Here is a 13,978-nt window from a genome sequence, read left to right on the forward strand (position 1 = left end):
CATGGACTCTGGTGTGATACCCCTTCAGAGAGGGCAATGGCCCTCTGTAGAAGCCATATGACAATTCACGTTTATGCTCCCACCCCCTTCATGATGGGGCCATCGGAATGTCATTCCCTGCCAGTGAGCACTGGATGACAAGCACTCAGGTGTAGGACCCAGATTTGCTCGAGAGTCTCTCACTGGCCCAGAGGTCTCCCAATACACCCCGGAGAGGCCTTGCAATCTTCTCACTATAATGCTGACAGCAATCCTGACAGTCCTCAAGTTCCAAGCTGCCTAAACCGGGGCCCACCTTGGAGCAGAGTCAGGGAGATGGGCGAATGCTCTCCTAACAGTGCTCTGAACCAGGCTCTCACTACAGGCTAAGAGATGCTGATCCACCCGCATGCCTGACACTGAGCTGCAGACCGAGGCACAGACTAAAGCTCAAAGACCCCTGGAATGAGGATGTTCTAGGAAGGAGGGAGACGAGAAGCAACCTTCACTGAGCAAAAAGAGGCAGGCACAGAGCTGGCCGGCAGGAGGCTGGACAAGGCTGGAGCTGCCGGGAGCTGGCATTGCCCTCTGGGGGTGAGAACCGCCTGGTGTTGTGCAGACGCTTGATCCTAGCCCCAGAGGGAGAAGGCGGTGGTTAAGAGTTAATCTTCGGATGCCAAAGCCCTCATTTTGGCCACAGCACCTGCTCTTATCTTGCCCCAAACATCAGAAATGCAGCAAGGGCGGTTAAGACAGACAAGCTGAGGCACCGTGCAGAGGAGAATGACTCCGTGGGTGCTCGGGGGCGCAGGCTCAGAGTGGGGGGAATAATGCTGGGTTGTGTGCAGAGCTAAGCACCTAATTTCCCATGCCTCTGTTCCTTGACGGATGGACCCGTTACGGGATCAAGTCCCTTAGCAAACACAGCTAATGCAGGCCTAATCCTGGGTGAGAGATGGAAAATGTGAATTAATCTTTTGCCCAGCCTGGACATCCAGATCTCTGGGCCCCTCTGCGCCAGGAAGCAGAGGGTGGGGGATGGGGCAGCGGTGGCGAAACGGCTTCATGGAAGATGCGAAAGGCAGCTGATTCCACTTGGGCAGCCGGGGCTCAGGCCAGGGGTGGGGACAGCCATAAAGTTCTGTGACCTGGGTCCATTTCTTCTAGTTACTCGCTTCTCCCCCTAAGAAAAACAAAACATTTGGGGGTCATGATTGGTGGTGTTCAGGGCTTACTCCTGCCTCGGTGCTCAGGGTCACTCTGAGAGGGGCTCAGAGGACCACATAAGGTTCTTGGGATCTGCAGTGCTTTGTAAGGCAAGTGTCTAACCCCTGCGCTCTCTCTTGGGTTTTTAAAATAACAAACCTGTTTGACTTCTTATCTGCATTAGGGTTCACCGGTTTATTGCCCAGTGTCAGAACATGAAGGCTGACGCTTAATTTTATTTGCAGCTGTATTTCCAGTACCTGCAGTTCTGGCAATGCTAAGCACTCAATAAATATTTGTCAAGTGGATTACTAGATAACAATGCCAATAGTAACTAAGTCCCTTAGGTCAGGGTGAAAAATGACAAATGACCTCAACTGTAACTGTAAGAACGAGTACTATTTTATTCGGTTTGGAGGCCCTAAACTTACTCCCGGCTCTGTGCTCAGAGATCCTTTCTAGCAGTGCTTAGGGAACTGTGGGCAGTGCCAGGGATAAATCAGCGTCAGTGGCCTGCAAGGCACGCACCTCACCTCCCTTACTCTCGGGACCCCCGAAAGCTAGCATTTTTATATGTTTCCAGACTATGCCCTTGTCAACTCTAATTAGCACCACCCAGTCCCATTATACAGATGGATAAAGTGAGGCGCAAATGATAAAATTACGAACTGGCCCCCACACAGCAGAGCAGTGGAGTCAGCAAGCTGGAGGGGACAGAGTGAGCCCAAGGGCAGGTGCCCAAGTTGGGGCTCACTGCCAGGTACAGCCTGTTCCAAAGCTCAAGGGACTATGTGCGCCTCGCTGACCCCCACCCTGCCCTGGCCAATGCCTGGCAGATGGCTGGAAATAGGCAGGTGGCCGAGCTGGGGCTGACCTGATGGTATCAGTCCCCAGATGCTGCCTCAGTCCCCCACTGTCACCAAGGGGGCACAGTGGCCCTGGCCCTGTCTACATGGTCCTGAAGTCTCCCTTGTCTCTCTGCAGCTTCACTGGGGGGCTTGGGGAGTTTCGCAGCAAGCTCCCACATCTCCTATCTCAGGGGGCTGGTGAATCCAAATGGACCAGAAGGGTATTTCTAGTTTGCATCCACCCTTCGGGCTCCTCAGCAGTGGCCGGAGGTGCACGAGGCTTGTCTGGGGCCATGTCTGTGAAAAACCAGATGCCAACCCAAGAGAGCAGAAGGACAGGCCGCCACACTGATATGAACACGGCATGCCTGCAGGATGAACCATGGGCCTGTCCCCACGTTCTGTCCAGCTGACAAACTCCCAGTTTCCCTAGGTGTAGGGAACATGGGGAAAATGTACCACCACTCATGGCCACTTCTGCTTCCTCAGACACGGAAAACTTGAATGAGAAATGGTCTCAGGCCGGGTCTCCACACTTCAGCAGCAATCTGGGGCATCTCCAGCTACCAGCCTGGGAGTTCTAAGCCAGGGAACTGAGGGGTAAAATGAGGGTAAAATGATAGCTCTCTCATCCTCACCCCACACACACCCGACTCAAGAGCGGCCAGGGCCTGGCCCAAGGACAGAACACGGGGATGGCAGGGCTGACACTCTGGGTCACCCCCCACGCACAGAGGAACCCAGGCACTGAGCACAAAGGGGACCCGAGGGAAAAGGTCAATTAAGGGCAGTGATAGTGGCCAGACTCGGCACGGTGGTGACCGCTGGTGGCACAGACCGGAAAAGGGGACTTTGGTGTGGGAAATGTCCTGTCCTTTGCTCGGGAGGTGCTTCCCTACATGTCGACACCTGGAAAGTGATGTTGATCTCTGGCCTCGCCAAGTAATTTTCAAGGCCTGGTTCAAAATGAAAATGCACCACGGCACTTAGTTAAGAGCGCAAAGCGGGGCCAGCGAGATAGGACAGCAGCTTTGGATGCTTGTCTTGCAAGCAGCTGACCTGGTTTGGATCTCCGGAATCCCATATGGTCCCCCGTGCCCTGTCAGGAGCACAGAGTCAGGAGAAAGCCCTGAGCACTGCCAGGTGTGACCCAAGAACCAAAATAAAATTCAGTAATACAAACACAAAACTATCCAGGGCATGAATAATTTCCAGACAACAGGAGCCAAGCATAGAGCCAGGAGTGGCTCTTGCGAGGGTGGGGCTCTGGGTGGGGTGCATGGTCTCCTTCCCATCCCAGGGAACCCCATGGCTGGGTACTTGGGTGCTGTTTGTGTAAGGTCACTGTCCTTAACATACCAGGCAACTTCCGTGAAAGGCCTAACACACATGCGCAGAATTAGAACTAAGGTCTTATTTTGAAGGCTGCCGTGAAAAGTGGGGTGACTTTAAGAAAGGAGGTTGGGTTGGGAGAGAGCACAAAGGGCTGGGTGCGTGTGCTGCCTGCTGCAGGAGCCCCAAGTTCAATCCCAGGTACCGCATGTTCCTCTGAGAACTGCCAAGCGTGAACCTAAACAAGATGCGTGTAGCCCCCAATCAAAACAAGACGGAAAGAAGACAGGATGAGGCTCCCAACCAGTAATTTATGGGTGCCTTAGTCCCACCGCCACCCTTCATCACCTTAGTCACCTCCAGGGGTGCAGCCACATTCCTCCAGGGCCATGGCCAGATGCACTCACTTCCGAGCTGTAGCTGGACCCTTTCTGAAGCCTCCCAGCACCATCCCGGCTTCCTGGAGCTCAGTCCAGCTGAAATGAGCCTGTGGCATTTCTATGGGTTTCTCCGCCCACCTGGGGTTCAGGGGGGCTCAGTAAGGATCCTCTCTGGAAGGACAGAGGGAAGCAGTGAGGGGTCTGAGAGGGTGCCAGCTGGCTTTCCCAGGTGCTGGAGCCAGCCCTGAAGGTCTGGGGAGCAGGCCAGGGGGGCCCCCAGACAGAGAGAGGATGAAAGGATGTTTCCACAAGGCATCAACATAGAGCTGGCGATTCACCGCAAGGTCAGTGGCTGGCAGGGCAGGGAGTCCCCAGTAATGAGGAGGGGTTCTCCACGGTGGGCTTCTGTGCTGTGACACGCTTCCTTCCTCTGGGTCTGGGTCCCCTTAGTGTTCAGACAGAGCGAGAGGCAGGGGAGGAGTCAGACTGGGAAGACCCTGGGACTGAGGTTCCACTCTGGGAACATATACAGAGTGAGAGAGCCCAGCTACTAGGGCGCAGGAGGCAGGGACCTGGGAGCCCAAAAGAGGGGACTCAACATTCAGACTTCAGTTCAAACGTCATCCCCTTTGAGCCTGAGCTCTCCTCCACTTGGGGGACAGCAGTGTAAGGCATGGCATTGAAATCTCACAGCGTTCTCAGCCATATCACTCCCAAAATGAGAATCACTGAAGCAGCTGCACTGCACCTAACACATCGTGCCCACATGTGAGCGCACTGGGGCTGGACAACTGGTCCCTCTTGGGGTGATGGGTAACTCGGTGGTACAGAGAAGGCAAGCAACTTGCCTAGGGACATACAGTGACAGCTGAACTAACACCAGGCAACGTGCGCAGACTGTAATCCTAAGCACTCCTCAATTCACTAAGAAAACCGAAGTTCTAAGTCAAATTGCCTGACAAATGATCAATACTCAAAAAAGGAAAAGGAGAAAAAATGGATCACCTGCTTTGTACAATGTCAGAGGAACGCCTAGAGAGGGTGAGCAGTTGGCCTGGGCTTGCACAGCACATAGAAGCAGAGAACCGGTTTGGCTGCCTCCTGGTGGGCCCAAGAGAGCTTTTCCACTTCCCACAGCCTGGCCTCTCAGAGTTTTTACATTCTCCTTCCTGCCGCTGTCATCTGGTGAGGTTCTCTTGCTGTTTTCCAGTTGGGAGAGGGGTTTGCTGCCAGACCCACAAATTAATGAAGGCGACATAATCTTGGTTTAGATTTATTTACATCTTCCATAAATCATATTTATTGAGTGCCTGGGGTGTACAAGGCATTGTGAGAGGGCCCACACATTAGAGCAAGGCAAAAATAAACGGTTCCGACACTTGGTGTAGACTGCAGCCTACTTAAATATCCAAAGGCATCAAATAAATCACCCAACTGTTTAGGAATAGGCTCTGGCTTGCTCCCTGCAAACCTTTAGACAAAGCCCCGTATGCGCGTGTGCTGCAGCTGTATTTGTGAACATGAGCGAGTGGGTCAGAGGTCCTAAGAGGGCTTGGGTTTGGGGAGTCTGGAAATTTCTGGGCGTCCTCCTCACTCTTCCTACTCAAACATCTTCCAATCAACAGTGAAAAGACAGAACTTAAAACATGGAGAGCAGGGGCCAAAGAGAGATATTATACAGGGGTTAAGACTCTTGCTGTGAGTGTGGACAACCCCAGTTTGATTGTAGAGTTCCCTTGAGCATCGTGGGTGCAGCCAGAGAGATCCTCGAGCTCTTCTGGGGTGCACTAGGTGATCTCTGGCACCACAGGACCGAGCAGCACCATAATCAGGCACTACTGACCCAGCTGGTAGAGAATCACCAAGAGGGGCCCCCAGGCTTCCTGAGCACAGCTTGGGAACCCCCTTATGCAAAAAAGGAAAGATTGAGAGATGGAGGTGGATGGAAGTAGGTGGACCAGGCAAGGGATTGTCACTTGGTTGAGGTGGAATAGGAGATGCGGTCCATTGAGCTCGTGCAGGAGGCCACAGGCTTGGACAGGACAGGATGACAGACTGGAACAGGTCTGGTAATGATGGTTCTGGTCTGAGAGGCAACACAGCAGGTGAGATCACGGCACTGCTCTGGAAACTAGCTAGAGTACCAAAACTCTGCAGAACTCCTGCTATTTCTCCCACTGCCGCCAAAATGCAGTAATAGCATAGGGGTTAGATTCGGTCACATATCATGGAGGTTCCACTGGGGTGCTAAGGAGCTAAGGGACAAACCCAAAGCCATCGTGGGTGCCAGCAAGCCCTCTCAGATACAGGAGCTCCCCACCTTTCTTTTCTCCACATCTCAAATCTGTCCCAGCACACAGAGGAAGCTGGTCCAGCCTGGATCTTGGGGTGTCTTAGTTGTTGATGGCAAGGGATGTTCTTTACAGCACTGCATAAGAAAATTCAGAAAAGCCTGCAGCCATATGGGAAGCTCCGAGAAGCTCCAAGGAGTCCTGGTTCCCCACTTACATTTCTAGAACTTTCTGAGACTGATTTGCATTTTTTGGTTTGATAAGGATTCCAAGGGATAGTGCAAAAGATCCTGTGTCAGTCATCCTTGTCATTGCAGAAACAATCACTCGCCACCATTTCAACGCGCCAGTGGCTGCATGTGTACATGAGCTTGCACTGATGTGTACTGTGAAGTAGCACTGACACAAGTTGTTGGTTTTTAGCAGCATAAAGTGCTCCCCTGGAATAATATCCACTGGTGGACTGTGCTGATGCATCCTGTTGACATGGGAATGGAGCAGAATGTCTTAAACTCCTGGGCCTGTTTGGCTGTGTGCTGGGTCACATCATTAAGCCATAATGCAACTGGAGAAATCTAGCAGTTGGATCACAGGAGAAGTAAGAGGCAGAGCTGGGACTCAAGCCCCAGGGATTCCTGAGCTCCAGGAACTTGTTCTTATAGTACAGTGGTTCTTTCGCCAGCAAGGGGATACAATGCATACAAATTCTGGGATCACCAATGTTCCTTAGGCGTGTCTTCATTCATGTGGCCAGTGTGAGGGGCTACAGGTTAAGAAAGGGCCTTTGGCGACTGCCTTGTGAGTAGACCTGCCATGCCTGTGGGACACTGACTTGGAGAAACTGCCCATCAGAGTCAGTGCTGGCAGGACAGGACTGGAAGATGATCCTATCCCTTCCATCAAAACACATGCTCCCTGGCCAATGACTTAGGATCGCGGTCACGGTCCTCCCGTTGTTTATTGATTTGCTCGAGCGGGCCCAGTAACATCTCCATTGTGAGACTTGTTGCTACTGTTTTTGGCATAATGAATACGTCACGGGTAGCTTGCCAGGCTCTGCCATGCGGGCGAGATACTCTCGGTAGCTTGCCGGGCTCTCCGAGAGGGGCGGAGGAATCGAACTCGGGTCGGCCATGTTGGCTGCGTGCAAGTCAAACGCCCTACCGCTGTGCTATAGGATTAGATGCTTTTTTCTGCCTTTCAGTTGAGGGTCTCATAATTTAGGAAGTGGAATGTAAGCTGTGTTGCCCATCTTGTATATTGAGTCAGGAGGGTCAGGAGAGAAGTCGGGGGAGGATGCCTGAGACCTGCCTCTGTCCACCTGGGCCTCTCTGGAGGGGACGGAACAAACATCTCGGGAGCTGGGCCATGGGGTCATGTGGTTGAAAACCACCGACATGCACATAAACCTCGAAATGTTCCATGGACTCATCAGAAAAAACACCTGCCCCACCACATGGAGCCTCGTTGCGACTGCAAACAACATTCTTTGTGTTTTCCTCCGGCTTGAACACACTGGCCCGCCCCACCATGGCCGGGGTCAGCTGTCTGTGCATTTTGCCTTGGCTCCGGGATGAACCCGGGGGCCGCCATGCATGCAAATGTGGTGGTGAAGGCCATCGACGGTCGCCAACTCTGGACTTTTCAATCAATGGTCTTTAAAATGGCACTTGGAGTGTGTCTCAGATTATTTATGAGGCGTCTGCCTGCACCACTCAGAGTGTGGGGGCGGGGCAGGCTCTTGGCAACGCATCTGAGGGATTCGAAAAGGGTTTATTCCATGGTCCTCCTCCCACCCCGTGTTCCCAGAAGCCTTTTGCTTATTTATTTTTTTCTTCAGAGCTGGGTGTCACGACATGTCAGACAACCTCCGGGTGTGGTTTCGATGGTTAGAAGCAAAACTATATTTCCTTAGTGAAGTCAATGTTGATGTTCACAAGTCTGTCCACGGGGAACCTTGAGTTCTCACATGTGCTCAGGGCCCAACACCCCGGCTCAGGGCCTACGCAGACTTGCCAGGGCCTGCCTTTGAGCATGCTTCTGAAGGTCATGGGTAGGAATTCCCTGTCCTTGCCCAATGACTCCTGAACACAGCTTCTTTAGCACCACTCGTGACTCTCTCATCAACCCTGGGGAAGTAACTGAGTCCCCAAGGAGGTGAATGAACTCGCCCAAAGTTCCAGTATATGTAGCAAGCCGCTTGGGAAGCTTGGCCTGGGCCCTTCTTGTTCATCAGAGATGGGCTGACTTTGGTCTTTTTCCTGTGAATCTCCTGTACCACTGAGACTGGACTGGGACAATTTGTCATGCCAAATGGTATTATTAACAATGTGCAGACAACAACATCAGGGCAGCCCCAGGCCAGCAGTAAATAGGGCGACTAGACATATAAAAGTTCCCAAAGCCCATCACAGACCAAGGGAATCAAATAGTAAGGGAGGAGGACAGGACATTCTGTTTATTAAATACCTCAGAGGGCACTTTGCACTACCCTGGACTCTTGACAAACTCTTATGGAATCTTCTAGAAAGTTTGTTAACCTATAGGTTTGTGCCCACCATTCACGTGGACCCTTTGGTACATCTGGTCTAGGGCAAAAGATTTTTCGTGGGAATTTCTGAGTGTTGTGAATTTACCATCGAGAATAAGGGAGCGAATATAACTATCTTTGCATTTTATCACCGTAGGGGAAATAAGGGGGAAAAAAACCTTCTGTTTCACTGCAACAATTGTTCTGTACGTTCTTGGATTACAACCAGAAGGAAAAAGAAGGATGCTCTCCCTAGCCCCAGCCCTTCCAGACTGGTGTGTAGCCAGTAAACCAGGGCAAGTGATTTTATGTGTCTGGGCCCTGGTTTACACTTGCTAGCAGATCCTCCTGATTTCAAGAGTCCAATGTGAACAACGTAGACTCCTACTAGGCGGATGAGAAGAGCTCATGTATAAGAGTGGCCATGATCATTTGCACCTGAGCATCCTGTCTCTTCCCCACACAGCTGTCACCTCCTGTGATTACAGTACGGTGTTCTGATCACTCACCACACCACCGTTGATCTAATGCATGAACTTGGATCATCATCACCATGCTTGAAAGGCATTTTAAGGGTTTCTATTCTGTATGTCAAAAACACAAAAGCTTGATCAGAGAGAGGGGGCAGGGTCAATGTGCTTGCCTTGCATGCAGTCAAGCTAGGTTTGATCCTGGCATGACATATGGGCCCCTGAGCCCACCAGAAGTGATTCCTGAGAGCAGAAGCAGGAGTACGCTGAGCACTCTTAGGTGTGGTCCCAAAAGTCAAAAACAAAAGAGACAACAACTGAGATAATGACGGGTTGGAAAAAATAGTAAGAACTGGCATTCTGATAAAGGCCTGCTTTTTTCCCCAACACATTTCCCGTGAATCTCCTTGTAACACTGAGACTGGATGATGGCTGTATAGTATTCCCACCTACATTTACACTTTTTTTTAAAATCAGTTACTATTGTTGGATATTTGAGTTGCTTGCTTGTTTGAAGATTGTAACTGCTTGCCTTTTTGTGTTGGGCTCATATCCAGTGGTGCTAAGGGCTTCCTCCTGGCTCTGTGCTCAGGGGTTATTCCTGGCAGGGGTTGGAGAACCATATTTGGTGCCAGGGATAGCATCTGAGTTAGCTGCATGCAGGACCAATGCCCTACCTGCTATCCTGTCAATTTGTGTGTTTTGTTTAACACTGATAATTTCTTCCCACTCAGGTTGAGGGAATGTTTTTGAAGATGGCCACGGTGCTCCTATGAAGAATGGCATCTGGGATGGAGAGGAGCAACCCCGCCCCAAATCCAGAAGGTTCTCACTCCGAAATTCATTCATTCAATTCTCTTTTGCACCCCAATTTGTTCCCGGGAAAAACAAGGCACAAAATTGACAAAAACGATTACTTGCTAAACAATGAAAAGATAAATGCTCTCCACCAAGGGGGGAAAAAAGTGGGTCACTCTTTGTTTAAGGCAAAAGAAAAATAAAAAAGGATTTTTCTTTTGTGTGGGAATCCAGGTAATGCCTTCAGAGATTTTAGCCTTCAACTTCAAGGGAATAAGGAAGGTATTTCAGCAGAGAACAAGCTGCTTCTGTCTTTGGCAAAAAGAAGCACCGAAACCGATCTAAATGATAGCAGAGAACACAAGTATCTACTTCCTGCCTTGGTGTCCTACTGCCCTGTTACTTGTTAACACTTGGATAGATTTACCACTCTTGTAAGGTTTGGTTTATGTGCTAGAGAGAATTGGCAAATGATGCTCCTTGGATTCGACAAGATTTAACCTGCTGTCAAAATAATCCTCCCTAGATTTTATTTAAAGGGGAAAAAAAAGGTTAACAAATAACTGAGACTCTCCTCCCCACCCCAACACACACACACACACACACACACACACACACACACACACACACTATGACTCCATAGAGCTTAACAGAGGTGAATGGAAATGGTGAATCCAGACTCCGCCATCAGGTGGCCTTATGACCAGCAGCAAGTTCCTAACCGGGCTAAACGGGATCTCTGACCCAAGGTCTGGCACCCAGTGGGCTCTCCAAAACGGCACAGCCACTGTGGGAAACCGAGCAAGTCTCAGTACCATACACTCCTTGCAGGGCTGGGAACCTCTTCAGGGCCTGGCTGGAGGCCGTTAGCCCGCCATTGTGATGGCAACCACGGGTCCACACTGACCTAGGTATGCAGAAATGAGGGGCAGGGCTGTGCAAAGCCTCTCAGGCTTCCTTCAGCAGGGCTCTGCCTTCCCGTGAGTGTGTGTGGTGTGTGTGCGTGTGTTGTTGGGGTGATGTCTCCCCCCAGGCTTGCTCACAGTGGACAGAGAGATGTGAGCCGCAAGCCAGCAGGGCTGCCCTCCCATTTGCATACCCCGTTAGCCTTGGCCGGGAGCTGCCGGCTCCAAACCCAGGAGCGAAGCTGTCCCCTGGATCCCCTTTTAATGGGCCTCGGCGACTTTTGTCCTTGCACGGCTGGAGTACATCTTCCCTGACACCGCTCCCAGCCCACCCTATTACCGGGAAAAGTTCTTGTGCTCCGCACGCACCAGAGCAGGGGAACAAAGGCGGCAAGGGAGGCGTCAGGGCCATGTGAGCCGGGTTTAAAAATGATATGCAGGCCAGCAGCGCAGTCATTAGAGACGGCCGCGAGGTTGTGCCGGCCCGAGACCCGCTCTGCCCAGCCGTGCTGCCCCGGTAGCCACCAGCGGGCCTGCCTCGGCTCCCAGCTTCTGCCGTGGGGTCGGACGGTGTGTGTGTGTGTGAGTGTGTGTGTGTGTGTGTGTGTGTGTGTGTGTGTGTGTGTGATGGGTCCTTCTGTCCAGGTGGGGGCTGTAGGTCAAAGGCCACCCTTGCCCCTTCCTCATGCACGACCCGGAGACACACACACACACACACACACACCCCGCCGTGAAGGAGACGAGGCGCCCACGCGCGTTGGCGAGGCCGTCCTTGCCGGGATGTGTCTCTATTTGCATAGCCGGATCCTCTTCCTCTCCCCGGCCCCAACATCAGCCTGACCTTTTCCTGCTAATTGGAAAATCTTACGGAAATAAACCCTGTCAGAAGATGAGAAGTGGGTCCCCCTCTGGATGGCCAAACGACCTCCGAGGGGGAAGGAAGTTCGGAATTTCTGCGCCTTTTGCACACACTGCAAAATCTTTACGACTTCGGAGCGCCTCGGAGCTCGCTAATGCCCCTCCAGTGCAAAGCGGAGTAAATAAATTTCTTCTTATGACCACTTTGGAGAAACACACAACCAGATTTACTCAGCAGGGATAGATAGTGGACAGGATAATGAAGAGAGAATAAGAATATGATCGGGGTTTACGGCCTCTTCTGCCTCTTTAAAGGGTTTTAATCCTTCCGAAGCCGGGGACGGGGGTCCGGCTCCTCAAAGGCGCCGCGTCCCCGCGGGGCGCCCCTCACGCCACGTCACGGGGCGCGAGGGCGGGGGCGGGGGGCGGGGGCGCGCCCGGGGGACCCGCCCCTCACGGGCGCCGCCCGCCAAGGGGACAGAGGGGAAGGGGGCAGGGCGGGAGCCACTCTCGGGAGAGGACCCCCGCCCGCCGCGGCCTCACGACTCACTCACCTGCAAGCCGGCCGGCCGGCGACCCTCGCGCCGTTAGGAGCACGACGTGACGACGCCGAGCCAGCCAGGGCCCCTTCTCGCGAGAGCTCCCGTCGTTCTCGCGAGAGGTCCCATCTAGCTCGCGAGAGAGCCTGTTGTCCTACGAGAAGTCCTAGCCCTCTCGCCCGAGATCCCATCGTTCTCGCGAGAGGTCCTACCTGTCTCGCGAGAGGTCCTACCTGTCTCGCGAGAGGTTCTATCTGTCTCGCGAGAGGTCCTACCTGTCTCGCGAGAGGTTCTATCTGTCTCGCGAGATGTGCGGTGGCCAGCGCCCCGAGCGCCGCATCACCAAGTACCGGGCTCCTCCTGGCCGGTTCTGCGGTTTCTGACCTGGGATCCCCGGGTCCCAGCTGTTCCCCCAGGGCTGCAGGGCCCGGAGCAGGCCTAGGCTCTCGCCCGGGCACCCAGGAACCCCCCTGAGCACTGGAGGGAACAGAACCAGAGGCCCCACCCGCCAGCGATTTGGAAGGACCCCCGTGTCCTGCTGGCCCCGGGGAGGACACTTGGCAGGGCCGTGTCCTGCATTTGGAAAGGACAGGCCCAGCCTCGGAACTGGGCTTGCTGTGGTCTCGTGTGGGTGCCCCAGCTTCCTTGCCCAGTGCAACCCCTGCAGCGTGCTCGAAGCCTCCACGCGGGAGGGGACCCTGGGCCGACGGGGCTGGGGGGTCTCCTGCCCTCTGCCCCACCGGCACGCCGAGGCCTGGTCCGAGATGCTCCCTGGCTGATGAGGACATTGAAGCACCTCCCGACCCCCCAGATGCACACCTCCTTCCGTACCCGCAGCGGGGCTGGGTTTCTGCACCCCGAACACCTGCCCGTTTGGAGACGCTCGTTTGCTTTCTCTGTGGCTTCCCCTCCTCGAAGGGGCCTCATCCCTCCTGGACAAGGAAGCCGCCCCTGGGGGCCCAGCCCGAGTCCCACCGGGCTCCCACTGGTCCTTTCTGGCGCATCTCCCCAGGCCCCTGCTTTCCTTACAGCCTGGGCTGCCTCTCCTTTCAGCCAGTGTGAGTCTGTCCGTGTAGGGCTCGAGGCCTTGGGGCTCTGGATCCTGGCACAGGCTCATTGGTTGGTGGGTGAATTCATGACACTTCCCAAATCTTGAGCTTGTGCCATGAAAATGAGATGCATGATGAAAGTAGACTGTAGACCGAACATGATTGCCACTCAAAGCCTATTTTGCAAACCACAGCACGCCAAAGGAGAGGGAGAACAAAAGGGAATACCCTTCCACAGAGGCAGGGTGGAATGGGGGGATGAGGGGTGGGAGAGGTACTGGGACCCGTGGTGGTGGAGAATGGGCACTGGTGGAGGGATGGGTACTCGATCATCGTATAACTGAAACCCAAGAACGAAAATTTGTAAGTGTACAACTGTACCTCATGGTGTTTCACTAATAAAAATTGAAAAGAAAATGTGAGGCCCCGGAGTTACTGAGCAGGAAACAGGCCACGGCCTTAGTCGCCTTTCAACGTCCTCAGACTGGGGCCTGCTGACCCAAGGCGCAGGACTGGTCCTCAGCTGTGGGGGGGCAGGGCTGTTTCCCAGGATCCCCTGCAGCTCCGCCTGGCGGCCTACAGGGCTCTAGGCTGAGCTTCACTGCCAGGCCTGGCCCTGAAAATCCTCCTCTGTTCTGTTCTTCCCTGCCAGGGCACCAGAGGAGACTGACATCCAAGAGACACCACTCTGGGGGGGGGGGGGGGGCTGTGGCTGCTGAGCCCCCACATCAGCAGCTGTGCTGGGGACCCCCAGACCACGTAGAGGAAGTCTGTGAGAGCAATAAGAGTTCAA

This window comes from Sorex fumeus, unplaced genomic scaffold, assembly GCF_029834395.1.
Source record: "Sorex fumeus unplaced genomic scaffold, SorFum_2.1 ptg000122l, whole genome shotgun sequence".
Taxonomy (NCBI): Eukaryota; Metazoa; Chordata; class Mammalia; order Eulipotyphla; family Soricidae; genus Sorex; species Sorex fumeus.